This window comes from Sinohyriopsis cumingii, chromosome 16 (assembly GCF_028554795.1).
Source record: "Sinohyriopsis cumingii isolate HCF-2022 chromosome 16, ASM2855479v2, whole genome shotgun sequence".
NCBI classification, from domain to species: Eukaryota; Metazoa; Mollusca; class Bivalvia; order Unionida; family Unionidae; genus Sinohyriopsis; species Sinohyriopsis cumingii.
The window spans coordinates 63,972,004-63,992,983 of NC_142976.1; the positions used below are offsets into that span (position 1 = coordinate 63,972,004).

The 20,980-nt window shown below is 43.5% G+C and overlaps 1 protein-coding gene across 1 annotated transcript in view; it reads left to right on the top strand.

The window, feature by feature from the left end:
• The window catches only part of LOC149780588 (sodium-coupled monocarboxylate transporter 1-like), an 82,836-nt gene that overhangs the window by 34,089 nt on the left and 27,767 nt on the right, over nt 1-20,980 (top strand). The window lies entirely within an intron of this gene.

The window sequence follows — 20,980 nt, forward strand, 5'->3', positions numbered from 1 at the left end:
GCTGAACCCGAGGGATAGTTTGTACGGAGGAAGGACCAATGCCACCTGTTTGCTGTACCAAGCCGACGAAGAGAAAGGAGAAGAAATCAAATACTTGGACGTGTGTTCGCTGTATCCCTACGTGTGCAAATATTGTCGCTTTAATGCAGGGCACCCGCAATTGCTGACGGAACACATCGACCTGAAAAACATTCGACAATACGAAGGCTTGATCAAGTGTAAAGTTTTACCTCCCACGAACCTATACCATCCCGTCTTACCTCACCATTGTCAAGGCAAACTGATGTTTCCCTTGTGCCGTACTTGTGCCGAAACGTGCAACCAAGACCAACCTTGCCATCACAGCCAGGAAGAACGGGCCTTGACGGGAACCTGGGTCAGCGTAGAATTGTTCAAAGCTCTGGACATGGGATACCAACTGTTAGAAGTGTACGAAATTTGCCACTTTCCCAAGACACAACAATACCACAAGGGTGACCCCACGCAGAAAGGCATTTTCGCAGACTACGTGGATGCCTTTTTGAAACTGAAGCAAGAAGCCAGCGGCTATCCTTCCTGGTGTCAAACTCCCGAAGACCAAATAAAATTCAAAGAGAAATATTACGAACAAGAAGGCATCACTTTAGACCACATCGAGAAAAACGAAGGCAGGCGATCGTTTGCCAAAGTGATGTTAAATTGCTTGTGGGGTAAAATGGCACAACGACCGTGTTTACCCAAGACGGAATATTTGACAGAACCTTCCCGTTACTTCCAGATGATTCACGACAAAACCAAATACATGAAACACGTGGACGTCGTTCGAGAGAATTTGATCTTGGTCAATTACGAAGAAAATCTGGACTTTGTACAAGACGACCCTTTTGGAAATGTCATCATTGCGGCTTACGTGACAGCCCATGCTCGCTTAAAATTGTACGAAGCTTTAGAACTGTTAGGGGAACGCGTCCTGTACTTTGACACGGACAGTTGCATTTACATCCATCACCCGATTCAACATCACCCTAACATCGAAGGAGACTGTTTAGGAGCCTGGACAGACGAGCATCCCGACGACAAGATTCTAAGTTTCGTCAGTGGCGGTCCCAAAAATTACGGCTACGAATACCGTGACAAACAAGGAGAAGTGCACACGACGTGCAAAGTGAAAGGACTGACTCTGAATTATCGTACCAGTCGAGTGGTCAACTTTGGGGTATTGAAAGAAGCCTTGCAATCGGGAGAGGATGGAAACTTTAAAGTGACCACCTATCAACCGAACAAGATTGTACGTTTACCCACTCACCACATCGTCAGTCGACCCTTGGAAAAAGTCTATCAAATCGTGTACCAGAAGCGAGTTCGACTTCCCAATCATTTCACCTTACCGTATGGACACGTCGGTATAAAACATTGGTTGTAAGAGGATAGTTACCCTACCAGAAAGATGACTTCGCCACAGCAAGAATCGAGTGAGAAACCCGATGAGAACTCCAAGTTCAAACCCTACCTTTTCCAGTCTTCTTACCTGACTATTGTGATTGTGCCCGTCGATTTGACACGTTTCAGAAATGGCCTACGGATAGGGAAGGATTACCTTCTTCGCATGTTTTAGCTAGAACAGGATTTGTCTACTTGGGACCTGAGTCAGGATTGGGATACGAGGTACAGTGTTTCGCTTGCGGACTGAAGTTACGAATGGATCTATGTATCTATAAAGATTCAGCTATTCTGGAGCATACTCGATGGTCTCCGCACTGCCCTTACCTTTCTATGGCCTTTCCACCCATCACACTACGGTACAATGTTGACGGTACCTTAGAGACGGTACCTTCCAGAACAGGACATAAAAAACGTAAAAAAGGAAAGATGTACAAGCTGGAGACTGCATTGCGACTAATATAGAAAGGGGCTATGGTCAAGATCGATAGTTCATTGTGACCACCAAGACCGAGCGAACAAGATGAATACTTTGAAAGAGACATCGTTCCAGTTTGGGGATTGTAAAAAAGTTGCATCTTCCTCTAGTGTGACTAATATTGGATGGATAAGACCCAGGCATTGGGACGGAAAATGTCCGGAAGGAAACTGCGATTGTCCATGTGGTTACCATTGTAATTGCGTAACGGAGTTTGCAGACGAGTGCGATTGTGAGCCTTGCGATGGGACCGATGCTGTACGTTGTGACCTGAGCGATGCCGTAAAGCATCATGGGAACTTTAGTGTCCCAACCCCTATCATGGAAAGTGATGCTGTGCGTGTCAAACCTGAGGGATGCGAAAGCGATGCCGCTCGTCCTCTTGGACATTTTACTGGGTTTCGTTTTAAAGGGGAATGTTCACCTTCACGTCTACCCCCCTACGGATGTCATCCAGCCCTGAGCAAACTCCTGTTCCTGTCACCCAACCCTCATCGAAACGAACCTGTGAAAAACGAATATTCGTTTCCTGTGCGTTTGTCGGAATACTGCGACTTTGAAAATCGTCTTCAATCGTTCAAAGGAAAATGGCCTAAATATCTGGGAGGACCGACCCCCGAAGAATTAGCCAGAGCCGGATTTTTCTACTTGGGCGAAGGAGATAAAGTCAAGTGCTTCAGTTGCGGTGTGTCACTTCACCACTGGGAACCGCAAGATTCGGCCTACGTAGAACATGCTCGATGGTCACCGAATTGTCATTACTTACCCTTAGTGGGACCGAGACATTGAAGTAACTTCTTACCATAATAATCTGTTCATGGATACTTTACAAGAGAACATTCGTGCTTTGCCTGTGGAGTTGAGAGAACGCATTTACCGAGAGCTGGTCAAAATACAAGTGAAACGTAAAGAACAATTGCATCCGTTACGTCACCGGTGTTTGAACCACTGGTACCTGAAAGCTATACAAGGATTGATTCAATTGAAAGTGTTCCATCGGACAGACATTGATCAACGATCCTCTAGTTTTAAAAAGGATTGGTTTGGTATGGACGATTGTAGTTACATCATTGTAAACGTACTGCATCGAATTCCAGAGGAAGAGTTAACGAATTACCAACATCTTGAACACAATGTCAACTTGGTGAAAGAGGAAACTTCTGAACGAATTGTAATGTGTAGATTAGTGACTCAACGATTTAAATTCGACACTGAAGTGAAACCATGTTTGTGCAAAGAGTACATTTCTTGTGTCAGACCAAAGAGGATTTAGTATGACCTATTCATGGATACTTTGCTAGAGAACATTCGTGCTTTGCCTGTGGAGTTGAGAGAACGCATTTACCGAGAACTGATCAAAATACAAGTGAAACGCAAACTCAAAGTGATTCATCCGTTTTTAAATTATGCTATGTTCCAAAGTACAAGAAGACTGATTATGAGTGGATATTACATTAGGCACAAGGTTAAACGAGGCTATTGGCCACCACCCAGCGATTCCAAAAACAGTGTATATACTTATGGATACTTTACAAGAGAACATTTGGGGCTTGCCTGAGGAGTTGAGAGAAAGGATTTATCGAGAGCTGGTCAAAATACAAGTAAAACGTAAAGAACAATTGCATCCGTTACGTCACCAGATCTTTAACCACTGGTACCTGAATGGTATAAGAGGACTGATTCGTCAGAAATTTTTTCACTGGTCAGACCTTGTTGAATACTTTCAGTATATGAATGATGATGGGCTAGACGTTCGTAATTTTGGTTACTTGGAGATTCACTTACTGCAACGTATTGAGGAAGACGAGGTAAAGGATTACCAACATTTGTTACATGGAATCTGCTTAGAAAAAGACGAAACATCTAGACAAACTCTGACGTTTCAGTTACAGTATGTAACATTTAAATTCCCTACTGGAGAACGAACGTGTTTGGTTAGAAATTACCTTTATTGCTTCCGAAACAAAGACACTATAAAATCAAGTTGCCATGCCACGGATTATGTCACATATCATTCAACAGATTCCGTGGAAGGAACTCAATGACCATATTCAAACCGTGGATCATTACCATCAATTATTACAAGAACTGTATCCGTTCAATTTGGGACGACAAGTGGTGTGTGTCTTAGTGACTTGTTTTTTGGGATTTCGTTTACCAGCCGATTCTTTGTGGACTCTTTACGATCAGTACTTACCACCTCAATGGCCTTAAATGGTCACGAAAAACTCCTTTTGCTCAAAGCCTTGCGGTTTCATCTGGATACTTCTCGACCTCAACAGGAAAAAAAGATTCGTCAACTTTTAGCTACCCAAGACGTGTATGACGATGTGTGTGTAGCTTGTGACTTACATCCCCATTGGACAGATGTCCGTGCCTGGAAAGAATGGGGTTTTGAGGCTTGGACCCAAGAAGTGGCCCAGTATGCACGAGAGTTGTTCAAGGAAAAAAGTTACTTTTCAACCCGTGTTAGTGACGGTGCCAGAAGAACCCGTCACCCAGGACAGGACTGTCGTGGACAGACCTGAAAGACCCTTTCGGGAGGACACTTGTGTGACCTTACCCCCTACTATAGAACTGGTTAGAACATTACCCAAAACATGTGGTTGTTGTACAGACACTTGTGTTTATTCCACGTTCATCGTTATCATGTGCCTTTTATCCTTGTACTTAAGCCTTTGGCTTTTATGTATTTTTGTCTTTCGTATTCATGTTTGAAAAAAAAAACATTCAATAAACGTGTTCTGAAAAAGTATATAAACTCTTGTCTTGTTTGTTTTTCGTGTCACAAGTGACATTTCTCACACCATGGCTACCTCTGCTGTCTCTGCTCCCTCTTCCTCTGCTGTCAAAGTCATCGACGAACACTTAGATCGTGCCAGTTGGGAGGCTTTGTATCTTCGCCATCCCTTTAACATGCTCATTGCTGGACCTAGCGGTTCAGGCAAAACCGAATTCGTCAAACGTTTGATCGAACATAAACATCATTTGATCGATCGGCCACCTCAACGGATCGTGTGGTGTTACAAAGAGTGGCAATCGGCGTACAGCCTCTTGCGAGAAAGTCAAGGAGATTCCATCGTGTTTGTGGAAGGCATTCCTAAAGAAGACGACGGCATCGTCTCTGACTCCCGTCTAACCCATTTGGTCATTTTCGACGACATGTTAGGAGAAGACGAAGAAGAAATTAAACTGTGGTTCACGCGCAAAGGGCATCACCGTAATGCCAGTGTCGTTTACATCACCCAAAATTTGTTTCAACAAAGTAAAGCCCATCGCACCATCAGTCTCAATGCGCATTACGTGGTCTTGTTTAAAAGCCCTCGAGATAAATCGCAAGTGCAAGTCTTAGCCAAACAGTTAGGAACGCCTTGGCTGACTCAGGTGTACGACGATGCCACTCAAACGCCACACGCCTATTTACTCGTCGATTTGAAACCTACGACCCCCGAGGATTTGCGATTTCGTACCCACTTGTTTCACCACTGGTGCCAAGACGGAGGGCCTGTCCTGTACACGTCTCCGTCCTCGACTTCATTTCACTCCCCATAAAAAAATCTATAAAAACCTCAGACCCTTTTTCGTCTGTCTCACTCACAGTGCGAACATGACATCCCTTCAGCCGCATCTTCCCGTCAAATTGATTCGTGCCTTGTATGGCATCAGTCGAGAAAAAGATCCACAAACACGTGCTCGTGTCTTAGAAGCTAGTCTCAAAGAAGTCTTACGATGGTTCACGGTGACGGCACGTCAAATACTCCAAGGAATCATTCAGATTCCTCATCAAACCCAACGCTTTTTCGATCGAAACAAAGTCGCTTTGGTCCAACTGGCCGATCCCCGCATCGACACTCAAACCAAAAAACAAATCATTTTGAAACCTGGAGGGAGCGGTACTTTAGGAGGGGTCATCATTCGCTCACACTTAAGATGGGATCCTAATGCCCCCAAAGTTATCCCCAAGACAAAAGTCCAACGAAGCCCCAAGAAGAAAAAGAAAAAGACCAAGTCCCCAAGAAGAATAACTTCTCCAGTGGCAGGACCCTCCTCTTACGAGACACCACCCCGGAAAAAGAGAAGAAGCCCCCAGAAAAAGAAACAGAGAAAAAGTCCCCAGAAAAAGAAAAGTCCACAGAAGAAAACTAGTCGCAAGAGAGGCACTTCGGCCAGGACGCAACCTTACACTCGCAAACCACGGCCTGCCACAGCGGTGACTGCGTCCCCGGCAGCCTCACGTTTATCCACTTCTCCGTTGATGTCACCAGGAACTGAAGAGTACTTGGAGACGTTGATCACACCAAGAACTTCTCCGTTGATGACCCCCAAAAGAACTTCCCCAGTGGCAGGACCCTCCAATTTAGCGGCAGTGGCTGCTGCTCACAAAGTACCTTCTCCCAAAATCAAAGTCCATGAAAGATCGGGCATGTTACAAAGTTTACTGGATTTGTCCAAGCAAGAACTGGCTCGATTTAGTCCGTTGCGTACCCCTGCACGACGTGTCATGCCTGTCATGAAGTTGATACGACGTAAAGACAATCAGTGGCGACGCGTTCCAGTATAAAAAAGGCCTGTGACCAAGTAGGGTATCAGTGTTTTTTTGGTGCTCCTGAAGACTCAAAGATGTCACCCTCCAGAAAACCCCAAGGAAAGAAAAAGAAAGGACTGCCACCACGTTTAGCCAAACATGGGGACATGTTATCTGTCCTGTCCAAAGCTTCTCCACCCCTACGAAAAAAACTCATTCAAACAGCCTCCAAAGAGGTCATCGATACCGTGTGCGAATGTTGTTTGAACGTTTTGAAAGGCACGATCCCTTTGTCCAAACACCAGAAACAATGCTTAAGCAAACATCGTCACGTTCTTCGCCAAATGGTTCGAAAGAAAATTCCCATTCGTCAAAAAAAGAAGATGTTAGTGCAACGTGGAGGCATTTTGCCCCTCTTGTTAGGCCCCATACTGAAAGGAGTCTTGGGAACCATGTTGGGAGGACTGATGGGAGCAAGATAAAAAGGCCCTCGGAAGTCCCAAAATCTCAGAATCGACCCCTGACAACCCCATGGAAGGACGAAAACTAGCTTTAGTGCCTTACAAACGATGGATGGAATACCATCGGTGGCAAGAACAACGCACCCCGCATTTACCTCCCAATCCCAATTTGAGCGAGATGTCCCAGTTACAACACGAATTGCAATCCTTGATGGATCGCCAAGATTTGTCCGAAACAGAAAAATCGCAAAAGTACGGTCAACTCTTGCAACGACTGCAACTCTTTCACCAGAAAGCTTTAGACGAAACAGCTCTACCCACTTTGAAAGATTTTAAGACCTTGATGAAAAGTCCAGCACCATCACCAGTACCAGTACCAGTACCGGTACCAGTGGTCAAGACAGAAAAAGGAAAAGAAGAAGAAGAAGAAGGGTTTCAAACTCCACCAGAAAAAGTACGCAAGTTAACAACACCACCTACCTCCAGAATTGGATGGATTAAAAAGATGATGGCCACCCCTTCTTCATCACAAGAGAAAAAGAAAGTGAAGACAGAAGTGAAGACAGAAGTGAAACAAGAACCGATATCCCCCGTTCAGACATCCTCCACTTCGACAGCTATTGCCGGTCGCACACGCAAAGCCTTGCAATCCAAGAAAATACCCCAAGAGAAAAAGAGTAGCCTCTTCCAAGAGTGGGTACCTTATTAGCACACAAACACAAAAAATGGAAAAAGTTTTAGCCAGCATTTACTACGATCCCTCGCATCCTGCAGGTTACGCAGGAGTTCAAAAATTGTATCGTGCTGCCAAAACGCGACTGAAAAGTCTCCGTTTACCTCAAGTGCAACGATGGTTACAAGAACAAGCTACCTACACTTTACACAAACCCATTCGACGTAAGTTTGCCAGAAGTCGCACCCGAGTGGAAGGCATCGATCATCAATGGCAAGCCGATTTAGCCGATGTCTCTCATTTGGCCAGCTACAATCGCGGCTACAAATATTTGTTTTGTGTCATCGACGTCTTTTCCAAATTTGCCTGGGTCGTGCCCTTGACTTCCAAATCCAGCAGCGAGTTAGTGCGAGCCCTGCAACGCGTGTTGAAACAAAGCGGTCGTCACCCTCTTCGATGGCAAACGGACAAAGGCACCGAATTTCTGAACCAAGCTTTCCAAAAAGAATTAAAGAAACGTGACATTCATTTTTTTACCACCGAGAATCCCGAAACCAAAGCCAGCATCGTGGAACGTTTTCAACGCACTTTGAAAGAACGCATGTGGAAATATTTTACGCATCACCACACTCTGAAGTACATCGACATCTTACCGCACCTGGTGCAAGCGTACAACCAATCTTACCATCGAAGCATCGGACGTGCCCCGCAAGACGTGACTCCCGACAACGAAGTGCTGGTGTTTGAGCGCCTGTTTGGTACGTCCCCGACGAGGGCTGTCCCCAAGAAAAGTGGAGAGTTGACCGTAGGAGATTGGGTGCGCATTGGCAAAACCAAACGCACTTTCGACAAAGGTTACTTACCTAACTGGACGACCGAATTGTTTCGCGTTACTGGACGAGTGCATGGCCGTCATCCTGCCGTCTATAAATTGGAAGACATGAACGGAGAAGTGCTCAAAGGAACGTTTTATTTGCCCGAGTTACAACGTGTGACCAAAAAAGAAGACGACGTGTACGACATCGAAAGCATTCTCGAACGCAGAACCCGTAAAGTGGGCAAACGACGTGTCCAAGAAGTCAAAGTACGTTGGAAAGGATATCCACCCAGTTTCGATTCTTGGATCGACGCTTCGCAAGTCATCGACTATAAAAAGAAGAAGTGACCATCATGCCCTTTCACACATCAGACGCAGCTACGTCGACCACTCCTTCTTCCCCTAGTTCTTCTGTGCAAGATTTACAAAACAACCCTTGTGGGTGTGGTGTGGAGAACGTGTGCCTAAAACGCAAATCGTCTTTTTCTGCCAAATCTTCGTGGTGTATTGTGTCATCGGGGCAGCCATCGCCAATTTGAGTTTGCAACAAGGAGACAAACAATTGTGGACCATTTTATTGAGCAGTTGCATCGGTTACCTGCTTCCCAATCCCTCCCTGAAATTCTCCTCGAACGGGAACCCCGGGAACCTTGTGTCCAGTGCCAGTGTCAGTCACAACCACAACCAGAACCCCATTTTGGGCGGAGACACGCCTCTAACATCCACTAACCCCTCGGACAGCCACAGAACTTTGGAATTATGAGTCACCAAAACCAATTTTACTTAACCTTACCCAGTGACAGCTCCATGGAGGTGTTTCCCCACAACACGTTGTGCTGTTACACGGCTAAATTACCTCAAGCCATCCCCTTAGATCACGAAGCCCATTTTGAAGTGGCTTTAGTGGAAATGATTCACCCAACCCAAGTCCTCAATGTCCTTCCCAATCAAAATAAATTTGATGTGGAAGTTTATGACGAACAAATGCAACAGTACTTGGATACCCATAGGAAATATGACAAGAAAACCCGTAGCACACCAAATCCAAAGTGGACCACCTATCACTTGTTCATTCCCCCAGGCTATTATTTTAGTGGTCAACATTTGGTCAGCACCATAGCCACCAGGTTTAATGGTGTGTTTCTGAAAGCTTTAGAGCATGTCAAAAAAAGTGTCACCCTGGAGTACCACAAAACAGCTCGTCGCTTCCTGATGAAATTTCCTGAGGGGCCCAAAATCATGTCTTTCTTATTTTGTCCTGAATTGTTTGACATGTTGGGCGGGGACATGGAGATGAAGAAGAAAGTAGAACAACAAAAAGGCGAATTACTAGTCATTTCTGACAACGATACTTTTGCTAAGTATTTCCGTACCCCGGTAGAACTGAACCAAGGACTGAATTTGATGTTTGTGTACTCCGATCTGGTGGAATACAACGTGGTGGGACACACCTCCGTACCGTTACTGCGTGTCATTCCTTTCAAAGTGGATTCTGCCGCAAACGCTGACGAGGAAGGTGGAAACACTTACCACGTCCACCGCGAATTTGTCCATCCTCACTATTTGCCTGTCAGCAAGTCGTATTTGGACACGGTCAACATTACTATAAAAGGAGATTTGGGACAAGATATTCCATTCACCAAAGGAAAAGTCACGGTGAAACTCCATTTTCGAAAACGGTTCTCTCACGACTCGTAAGTCATGTATCCAGTGTACCGAGGGGTGGCTCGACAGCGAGGACATGGTTTAGGAGACATGTTAAAATCGGCCTTTCGTTCGGTGGCTCCGGTGTTGAAACCGATGGTGACACGCGGATTGCACGCCTTGAAAGATGCGGCACTGACGCAAGGCAAAGAATTTCTCCAAAATGTCATCATCGACAAACAAAACCCTAAAGAAGCCTTCATGAGGGCAGGCAAAAATGTCTTGCTGCAAACGGGCAAAGACATTTTAGGCCGACGAGACACACCTATAAATGCCCTGCACGCTACCGAGTCAGGCATTCAGCAAGGACAAGGCAGAAAGAGACGAAGAAGAAAACACCCTTTCACCAGACTTCAAGCTAGAAAGGCCAAGAAAAGAAGAACCGTACGAGACTTAGACGTTTTCGATTATTGAAACACAGAAAAAAATGATGCACCGAGAATCTTGCGCTTGTTCCAAGACGGAACTGGATCTGTTTGCCATGCCCCCCACCATGATGACCATGCAAGAATCCCAATGGGTGGAATTTCACCCCGTCTCCTCATTGACAGCCTCAGCTCCCATCGAGTTTGAAATCAAAGGACAGCCCGAAGATTACATCGATCTGAATAGCAGTTACTTGTACTTGAAAGTCAAAGTTGTCGATGAGGACAATTCGACCCTAGATGGCGATGAGGTAATAGCTCCCGTCAACAATTTCATGCATTCCTTGTTTAGCGGAGTGGACTTGTACTTGAACAACAAACTGGTCAGCAGCAGCATGGATACTTACCCTTATCGAGCGTACCTGGAAAATCTCTTGACGTACGGAATAGACGCCAAGAACACTCATCTCAATGCCTGTGTGGTATGGGAAGCTGACGAAGCTGAAAAGTTTGAAAATTTAGAAACTGATGAAAAGAAAGAAAACAATGACGGATTTATAGAACGAAGAAACAGAATCAAAGATGGACAGAGTTTAGAACTGATGGATCGTTTACATCTGGACATGTGGTTGCAAGAGAAATATTTGCTAAACGGGGTGAATGTTCGCCTGAGACTGAATCGGAGCAGTGCCACTTTCCATTTGATAGGTACTACTGTTTGCAAAACTGTCATCGAGGAAGCCAGGCTCTACGTACGCCGTGTGGAAGTGTTACCTAAAGTGGGTAACGACATCAGTCAAACGTTGAGCAGAACGACCGCCAAGTATCCCATACGACGCGTGGAAGTGAAAACCTTCACCATTCCCAAGGGACAGCGATCCATGATCGAATATCATCTGTTCCAAGGACAACTACCGAAACGTTTGATCGTTGGTATCGTCGAAAATGAAGCCTTCAACGGAGCTTTGGCTAAAAATCCTTTCTACTTTCAACACTTTGGCGTGTCCAAGATCGAAGTCAGTCGCGATGGCAAGACCTTGTGTACCAGACCCTTTGAGCCTGACTTTCAGAAGAAGAATTACTTGAGATCGGACTTGTCCCTGTACGAAGCCACCGGCCAGTTAGGAACCAACACCAGTCACGGTATTACGTACGAGGATTATGTAGGAGGCTATGCTTTGTGGGCTTTCGATTTCACTCCTGACCAAGGCAGCGACGAGGGACATTTTCACCCTATAAAATCAGGCCAGATTCGTGTGGAAATTCAGTTTGCAAACCGAGACCCTGATGTAACGGTGAACGTCATCCTATATGCAGAATTTGATAATACCATAGAAATCAACAGTTTGAGAGAAGTCATTCTAGATTACTAGAAACCATGGAAGACTGTTGTCCCTCTTTGCCCAGTGGAGAAACTTTGGAGATGAAATGTGAGGAGACCGTGGAAGGAGAAGAATCTCAAGACAAAGACGAAGAAGTTGTCATGATGAAGTCGAGATGGCCAGAACAAGAAGCCCATTTAGTCTCCTGTTTTGCCAAACACTTGGTCAATAAAATGACGGAATTGATCAAGAAAAATAGCTATGGATGTCAAAACGATCATCCCAGTCAAATTCAACACGATAAATGCCTAATGTTAAGTCAAGAAGAAAAATTGGACGAGTATCTGGACGAAGCTTGGAGTCTCATCTCGAACAAAGACGTGTTGCACCAGTGGTATAAAGACTTGCGTGAACATTCTTGTCCACCATTAACCACTCAAGAGATCCATCGTATCGAAGCTCTCCTGAATCAGAGTGAGGAAACAGAACGAATAACCGTTTATTCGTCAGACATTTTCAAGCAAAAAGTCAGGATCGAATTGACGACTTATTATTACCTGTGAAGAAGAAAACAAACACAAAACAATGGATACCTGGGAACTTTATTACCTTTTGAACCACAGTTCGTATACGTCTTCTTGGAATCCTGTCGTCTGTGCTAAAGATGAACTCCCTCATCGCAAACCTAAAGACCATCAAGCTTACGTGATCAACACGGACGACAGTCATCTCCCAGGAACCCACTGGGTAGCCGTCTACTTTCCTCAAGAAGGATGTGTGGAATATTTCGATTCGTACGGATTGCCCCCTTTGGAAGACGATATCATTGACTTTATGAGAAGAAATGCTCAAACCACCCGATTCAATAATGTGAAATTACAAGGCACAGATTCCTTGGTGTGTGGACAGTACTGTGTGTATTTTCTGCATCATCGCAGCCTGGGCTATTCCTTAGAACATTTAGTGACTCATTTTGATCCTCGTTCTTCTGCTAGAAACGATGTGAAAGTAGATCGATGGTTTTGTGACCATTATGCTTATCTTTTGTCTCAAGCTAGGAAACGTAGTGTCCATCAATGGCCTAATGATTTCCAACAGTGGAAATCACAATTTCATTCACAACGTTGTCAGCCCTGTTCAAAGTAGTTAGTACTTGAAGAAAAAAATGTTTGTCATTTGAAAAAAATTATTTGATGTTATCATGTTGGATTATTGTTAGAGTTGTTGTTAGTTAGTGTTAAGTGATTTTTGAATAAAAAATGTTGTGTTTTGAAAAAAAATGCCTTTGTGGTTTGTTTAGCTATAAGAATGTTGGATTGATGCTCTTTCATTTCTTACTATCCCTCTCATGACACTCACTGAACGTTGCGGCTCGAAAACCGTGTGGGGGATGTTTTCCTTCACGTCCGCGCTTTGACTTTAAGAACTGGTTTGTTCCCAGTCTAGCCATCCATTGTCGACTCATCCTCCTACGAAGATGTGCTCCAAACTAGCTAAGCTCAACGAAGCCTACGTGAATTTGCATAGGGTCAGACACAGTCTGATACCGAAGCCAGAAGAAATAGAGAATGTGAGAATGTTAAAAATCACTGAAGACCTGATAGAAGAGCTCTTCAGAGAAGAAATGAACAGGGAGAAAGAAGAATGGACAGAGAAGTACAGACTTCAGAGACAGCAGCAACAGCAGCAACAGCAGCAACAACAGCAGCAACCTGAAGCTGACAGAGGCTTTGTCGATTGCCGTATCGACACCAAAGAGTTCTTCTTCTCTTTCCGAAGAAGCAGACCTATCGCCAGAAAGTCTATCCTCAGAGGACATCGCATTCTTAGAAACTAAAAAAAGAATGCCATAGCAAACAAAAAAACAGCCCTTTTCAGGGCTACCCCAATACTCTAGAAAAGAAATAACCATCAATTTGCCAATGTGTGTGTGTGTAGGTAGAGTAGTGTGAAAATAAACACTAACTCTTTTTCAAAAAAATGTGAGGGTATGTGTTTGTGTATAGGATTGAGTGTTTGTGTGTTTGTAAGTGATAAAGTAGGTTGGTGTGGATAGTAGATTAAAATGATGTTTGTTATTTTTGGGGCTGTTTGAGGTGTAAATTTGGGGTTAGATTGGATTGCCTTGCATATGTGGATAGTCTATTGAAGTGATTTATAAAAAATTTTTACAATAGTGATGGGTAGCATAAAAAAGTGAGTGAGTGTTTCTTTTAGGTCCGCGCGTTGTTGTTGTTTTTAGGTCATGATCTAGGTAAGATGAATTTTATGTTTTTAGGGGGATGTTTTCCTTCACGTCCGCGCTTTCAGTATAAATTGAAACTCGCTGGGCAGTCCAGCTACCCTTGTTGATTGATCAACACCAAAAAATGAACACGAGACTTGAGAAACTGTTGGAGCTTCATGTGCATCTGGAATATGCCAGGCGCATATTAAATGAACTGGCCGCGGAAGCCATTGTCGAGGAGGGAAGGATAAGAGAGGAGGAAAGAAGAAACAAAGAAGAGGAGGAGAGAAGATATAAAGAAGAAGAAGAAGAAAGAAGATATAAAGAGGAAAGAAGAAACAAAGAAGAGGAGGAGGAAAAGGAGAGAAGAAATTTCAAAATCCCAGAGAGCGAAAATTGGGATTCTGAAGCAACATATCCTGCCTCTGCTCTCTCCCCCCAAAAGGTAAAAAGTAACTGGGGGATAAGATGTGTATGTGGCGCCAGGCCTGGAAGGTGCCACCATTAACCAGGTGTCCATGAAGTTCCAAAAAAAAAAAAAAACAGCCCTTTTCAGGGCTACCCAATACTCTAGAAAAGAAATAACCATCAATTTGCCAATGTGTGTGAAGGTAGAGTAGTGTGAAAATAAACACTAACTCTTTATTAATATTTTAAGTGTATGTGATTGTGTGTTTGTGTTTGTGTTTGTGTTTGTAAGTGATAAGGTAAGTTTGTGCGAATAGTAGATTATGGGTTTCTTTATTGTTTCTTAGCGTATGTGGAGAGTATAGTTTGGGTTTGATTATATGAAATGAGAAAGTAGGGGATGTTTTCCTTCACGTCCGCGCGATGTTGGGTCATCATCTAGGTAAGATCCATTTTATGTTTTAGGGGGATGTTTTCCTTCACGTCCGCGCTTTTCGTATAAGAACCCACAGTATTCGTCGTTCAAACCATTCTGCAAAGAATAAAAAGAAGATGGCGTCAAACCAAATGGACAAAATACAAACCTTGCAAGACGTTTTAGACAACTTAGGAATAATGGAACAGATGCTAATAAGACTCGTTGAAGACCATTATTCCTATAGTCCCCATCGTGTAAAGATGGAAATTAACAATTTAAGAAAAGCAAAGGACAAGATTAGTGGTGTGATGAAGGAAATAAAGGAGGAGAAGGAGGATGAAGAGGAAAAGATAAGAATAAGAACATGGAACGAAAAAATTGAAAAAGAAGAGGAAAATGAGAAGAGGAAGAAAGAAGAGGAGGAAGAGAAGAAAGAAGAGGAGGAGAAAAAAAAGAAGAGAAAGAGTGTTGGAGATAAAATAAGAAGTTGGTGGAGGAAAAGAAGAAATTAGAAGAAGAAGAAGAAAACCCAAAGGCCCTTTTCAGGGCCAGCCATATTTCTCGAAAAGAGATAGCCTTTGAATTGCCTACCCCTTTTTTATTTTATTTTTTATTTTTTTTTTTTTAAAAAAAAAAAATCCCATGTTAATTTCCTTTGTCGCTATATGTTCCCACGATTTTTCTCCATGTTGAAATCCCCTTGTCGCTATATGTTCCCAAGATTTTTCTCCATGTTAATTTCCCTTGTCGCTATATGTTCCCACGATTTTTCTCCATGTTAAATTTCCATTGTCGCTATATGTTCCCAAGGGGTCTTGTAATGCTAATTCCCATTGTCGCTCTAGTATCCCCATTCACTACTATGGGGCTAAGCATACAATCGCGCTAACGCGAAGGGGCGATGATAACAATGCAATATGGCGTGCTGCTGGCGTCGATAACGGTAAGGTCGTTTTAACTAAAATGGCATTGTGGATGCCGGTGTTGACTCCATCAGTTACCACGGAAGCACGATTGTTATCATTTATGGAACAAGGGGGAAAATCGTTGTTGAGTTGGCTAGCGGTAACAACTGATGCTAAAGAGGATAATGTTGCTGATACATTTACATGGCACCTGGCATCAAAACAGGGTGTTTCAGCCCCGCGTCATATATTTATAGCACTACAGAATAGGGAACGATTGGGTAATCAAGAACGCAGCCATATGATATTTGATCAATTAGGAGTCAAGGACGTTTCGCTGAGAATAAACGGACAACAGGAACCATCCGAGGATATACAGCCTAATTACGACAACAACCATATCGCACGTGTGTACCATCGATTGCTGTCATATATGGGTCGTGATCAAAACGTTGACACTGGTTTGCAAATATCACAACTTGATTTTAAAAACCTGTATCCGATTTATTACTTTTCGTTGGAACATCTTGATTTAACGAGACAGTCCGTCGTTGATATACACTTCCGAGCTCGTATAGCCCCGGGTGGTGCCGATTATAGAGCGGTTGCTGTCATTCTCAGCGATAAATCAATGCTGTTGAAGGGTGCTGGTGGACGAATGAGAATCGTTGATGCGCCAGTGGAAAACATGTAATTGAAAACACAAACGCGTTTACAATAAAATGTCGTATAGTGTTGTCAGTGTAGAGTTAACCGATGGTCAAGTCAAGAAATTACGATCAAAGTCGGCTAAACAATGCGGGACCACAATAACGCTAAAGCCGTCGCAGATGGTAGGTGGTAATCATAAGATATCGTTGACGGCACGTCAAATAAAACATTTCAATGATGCGATGAAGAATAAAAAGGGTGTTCAAATAGATTTTTCGGCCGCAGCGATTAAAAACATGGAAAAGACCGGTGGGATATTTCCGTTGTTGGCTGCGATTCCAGCGTTGATTGCCGCGGCCGCACCAGCAGTGGCTAAGGCGGCGGCGTTAGGAGCCGTTGGTACCGCGGCGGGAATGGCATTGAAAAAGGCAACCGGGAAAGGCTATAAAAAAAAACGATCCGTGGCCGGAAAGGGTCTAAGACTACCGGGAACCCCGTATTCATGGTATTCGGGAAAGGGTCTAAGACTACCGGGAACCGTTTAATGACTCCTATGTCTAATTTTGATTTAATAGATGCCGCAAACGCGCTAGCGATAAAAAACTTCAGGGGTGTTTTTATGAGGGATCAATTACCGGCGGCACCAAGGAATATTGAAACCGGCATAATTAACCTGGATAATTCTACCGGAGCGGGAACTCATTGGGTTGCGTACGCGATTGATTCGCGTGCGATCGTCTATTTTGATTCATACGGGTTAGCCCCGCCGAACGAGTTTATGCGGTATATCCGGGCGTGTTCAGCCCCGGTTTTTTATTCCACGCTGCCAACACAGCGATTAAGTGACCCACCGATATGTGGCCGTGAGGTATTGAACGTACTCGCGGCGATTTCATCATCGCGAAAACCACCTCATGTGGTTGTAAACGAATACACTAGTGGGGTCGTAGAGGCCCGGCGGGTTAATTAAAAACACCGTTTTTTTTACAATAATAATGATTGATATTTGGGGACGACCGGTTTCGGCGCTGAAAAAAATCCACGGAAACGCCCGCCACCGATGACATAAAAAAACTAATCGAGGATGAAATCGCTGATACGTTAAATCTAACAAGTGTTGACCCGGGCGAAATAGTTGCATTTCAGGACCGCCAGGGTAAATTGAAATCCAGTAATGTGTCGTTAGATGACGTTTTAACACGACAGCGTGATGCCGCCGAGAACACTATCGCGCTGTATATCAGCGACGGACGACTCAAACCGGGTGAACATCTGTCGACGATAACATTAATCCGAGACGGTTTTACAAGGTTTTACAAGACGGTTTTACAAGGTTAGATAGATCGGTGACCGAGAACAAAAAGGATATAGACGCGTATTGGCAGGGACTAGAAATAATCAAAACTGACGTTGCATCGATCATAAATAATATAGACGCGCATGGAGAGGAAATAGGAACGATCAAAACTGACGTTGCAGCGAACAGAGGGAATATAGACGCGCATACACAGGAAATAAATACACTCATTACTAAGGTTGCAGCGAACAGAGGGAATATAGACGCGCATACACAGGAAATAAATACACTCATTACTAAGGTTGCAGCGAACAAAAAAAATGTAGACGCGCATATACAGGAAATAGATACACTCATTACTAAGGTTGCAGCGAACAAAAAAAAAGTAGACGCGCATACACAGGAAATAGATACACTCATTACTAAGGTTGCAGCGAACAAAAAAAATGTGGACGCGCATATACAGGAAATAGATACACTCATTACTAGGGTTGCAGCGAACAAAAAAAAAGTAGACGCGCATACACAGGAAATAGATACACTCATTACTAAGGTTGCAGCGAACAAAAAAAATGTGGACGCGCATATACAGGAAATAGATACACTCATTACTAGGGTTGCAGCGAACAAAAAAAAATATAGACGCGTATACACAGGAAATAGGAACGATCAAAACTGATGTTGCGGCGATTAAAGACAGACTACCTAAAATGACAGAGCAACTCGAAAAAATAAAAATCCCTCATGAGAACGCCATCAACACAGTATACACAATTCGGCATGGATCATTCGATTGGACTCCTACGAATAATACAGTAAATATCGCCGCAACTGTCAAGGGCATTTATCGATTGACATTGATTTCAGCGATGCAGTTCAGTATATCATCGTCGAGTTCATTCGGGTTTAACAATATAATATCAACAATCGTTGACAAGAATGCAACCGAACGGTTTATAATTAAAGCCGTTGATAGCGGTCTATTTAGGACAAACATTACATGGTATGCGGAATTTGTAGTGGATCTAAGTGAGTAATTAAAAACAATAATTCTTTTAGAATAAAAATGACCACCAAGGCAATTGAATCGGAGGTATCACCGACGTCACATCAATATCGATTCGATACCGCAAAAGAATTCTCCGCGAACTTGAAAACGCTTTCCGAACAATACCGTGCAAAAATAAAAAAATACCGCCGAAAAATAACCGCCATCGACGTGGCCGTGTACTCGGTGTCCGGTATAGTAGCTAGTACCGGTGTCATTTTATCCACGGTGACCACGATAGCCCCGATCACTGTTCCAATCGCTATCTCCGTGGCGACGACAATTGCTGGAGTCGCCAACGCAATCACTAAAAAGATATCATCGTGTTCTCAGAAAAAACTCAACGAGTATACAGTAAAACATCAAATAGTATCCGACGCGTACTCGAAATTATCCGGGTTGATCTCGTTGTCGATTGATAATTCGTTCATATCCGATGTTGAATTCTCCACGATGGTCCAGTTGTATAACTCCGCGATGTCAAAAATCGAAAATTTTCAACTGGAAGCCGGAACCACTTCAATGGGCTCTGAAAACAAGCAGGTTGTTGAAATTAGACACTAAAAACAACGAATAATAATAATGTCGCTGAACCCCGAAGGGTTTCAATTACTTCAACGGATCGCGGAAAACACCACTCCGGCACAAACAAGTATGATATCGATAACGTCAACGAAACCCGAATTCAGTGTAAACTTCCCATCACCGGTTCCAGTAAAGGAAATAGCACTGGCAAAATTGCGAGTATATCACAGTTGGCCTAATATCCGAGCGGACGCATTTAACGGACAACAACCTAATAACTCGCTGGTTTTTGCATGGACAAATAAACTCGATAAAACCCCAGACTGGAAGGAGGTTACAATACCAACTGGGTCATACCAAATAGAACAAATCAATAAAGAATTTCAACGCAGGATAAAATCGATCACAGGAAAAGAATCAAAAATCGCTATTACGGTTCATGAACCGACGTTATCGTCGACGATTGAAATAAGCATACCGGGGTATATGGTTGATATTTATAACAGTTCAATAAGAACCATACTAGGATGGCCTGAGAATCCACCTCATGAAATCCCCGCGGACTTGCACACGAATGCGCAATCGTATCATGAGATTAATCCCAGTTATCGAGATGATTTGTCTATTATAAAAAACACGTCAATGCCCAGTAGGTTTATATTTCAAGACAGGAATACCATGCAATGGTATTTTCCGTATAAGGAAACTCCTGAATCGTCCGCCGTGGTCACAGTTAGTTTAAATGATATCACTGGTGCGTTTGCCGAGATTAATTATATTTGCCAATCACAACTAGAACAGCTACGGAAAACAAAAGCACGAAAACACGTTGAGGTGTTAAATCAACTCATATCAGACATGGAATATATTAATGAGCAAATCGTTAAAACAATATCCGCTAACAGCGATGATAATAAACAAAAATTCCTAACCGAGTATAATATCACAGAAGCCGATTTACCCGATTTCAAGTTTCCAGGATACAACGCGCCAGAACTAAGAAAATCATTAAGAGATTTTCTCGGTCCATCAATTGTCCTCAGACACGATAACGGAGAGGGTGGTAGGCATATTGCCCCATACAACGTAAATATCGCATCGGTGATAGCAATCAATTTAGTGTGTGATGCTATCGAAGGGAGTTACCAGGTGGATACCAAGCAATCAAATCAGGCTCAACAGGGGTACATCCTTTATTCATTTTCACCAACAGCCCCTCCGGGATTTTTAATCGTTGAGAGTCCGATTAATCCGGTCTATATGCGATGCCATAATCGGTTTTTAACAAGAATTAATTTCAGACTTACCGATCAGTCAAATAACCTAATTGATCTACAAGAGGAGGAGTTAGTGATCACTCTGTTTGTAAGATCATTGTAAGCAGCAGGGGGGGGGGGCGATGACATCGACGCGGTCGTCGCTGTGTTTACCGGACGCTGACGACGCTGGGGATCGGCGCGCAGAAGGTATTAATTAAACCAAATGACGATTGGACGATCCCCCCGACGACGACGTATACTATAATTGACTCTGTATACTACGTCAATGTCATCAAATCCATATAATGTGTCCATACAGTTAATTCTGTATACTGCGTCAATATCATCAGCTACCGTACAATGTTTATTGAGGGGTGGGGGGTGGATGGAGGGTTGTTTTGTTATGACCAGTTAGCAAATAAAAATGGACTGGTTATTCTCGACACAGGAGAAAACATACAACAGAAAAAATGCAACC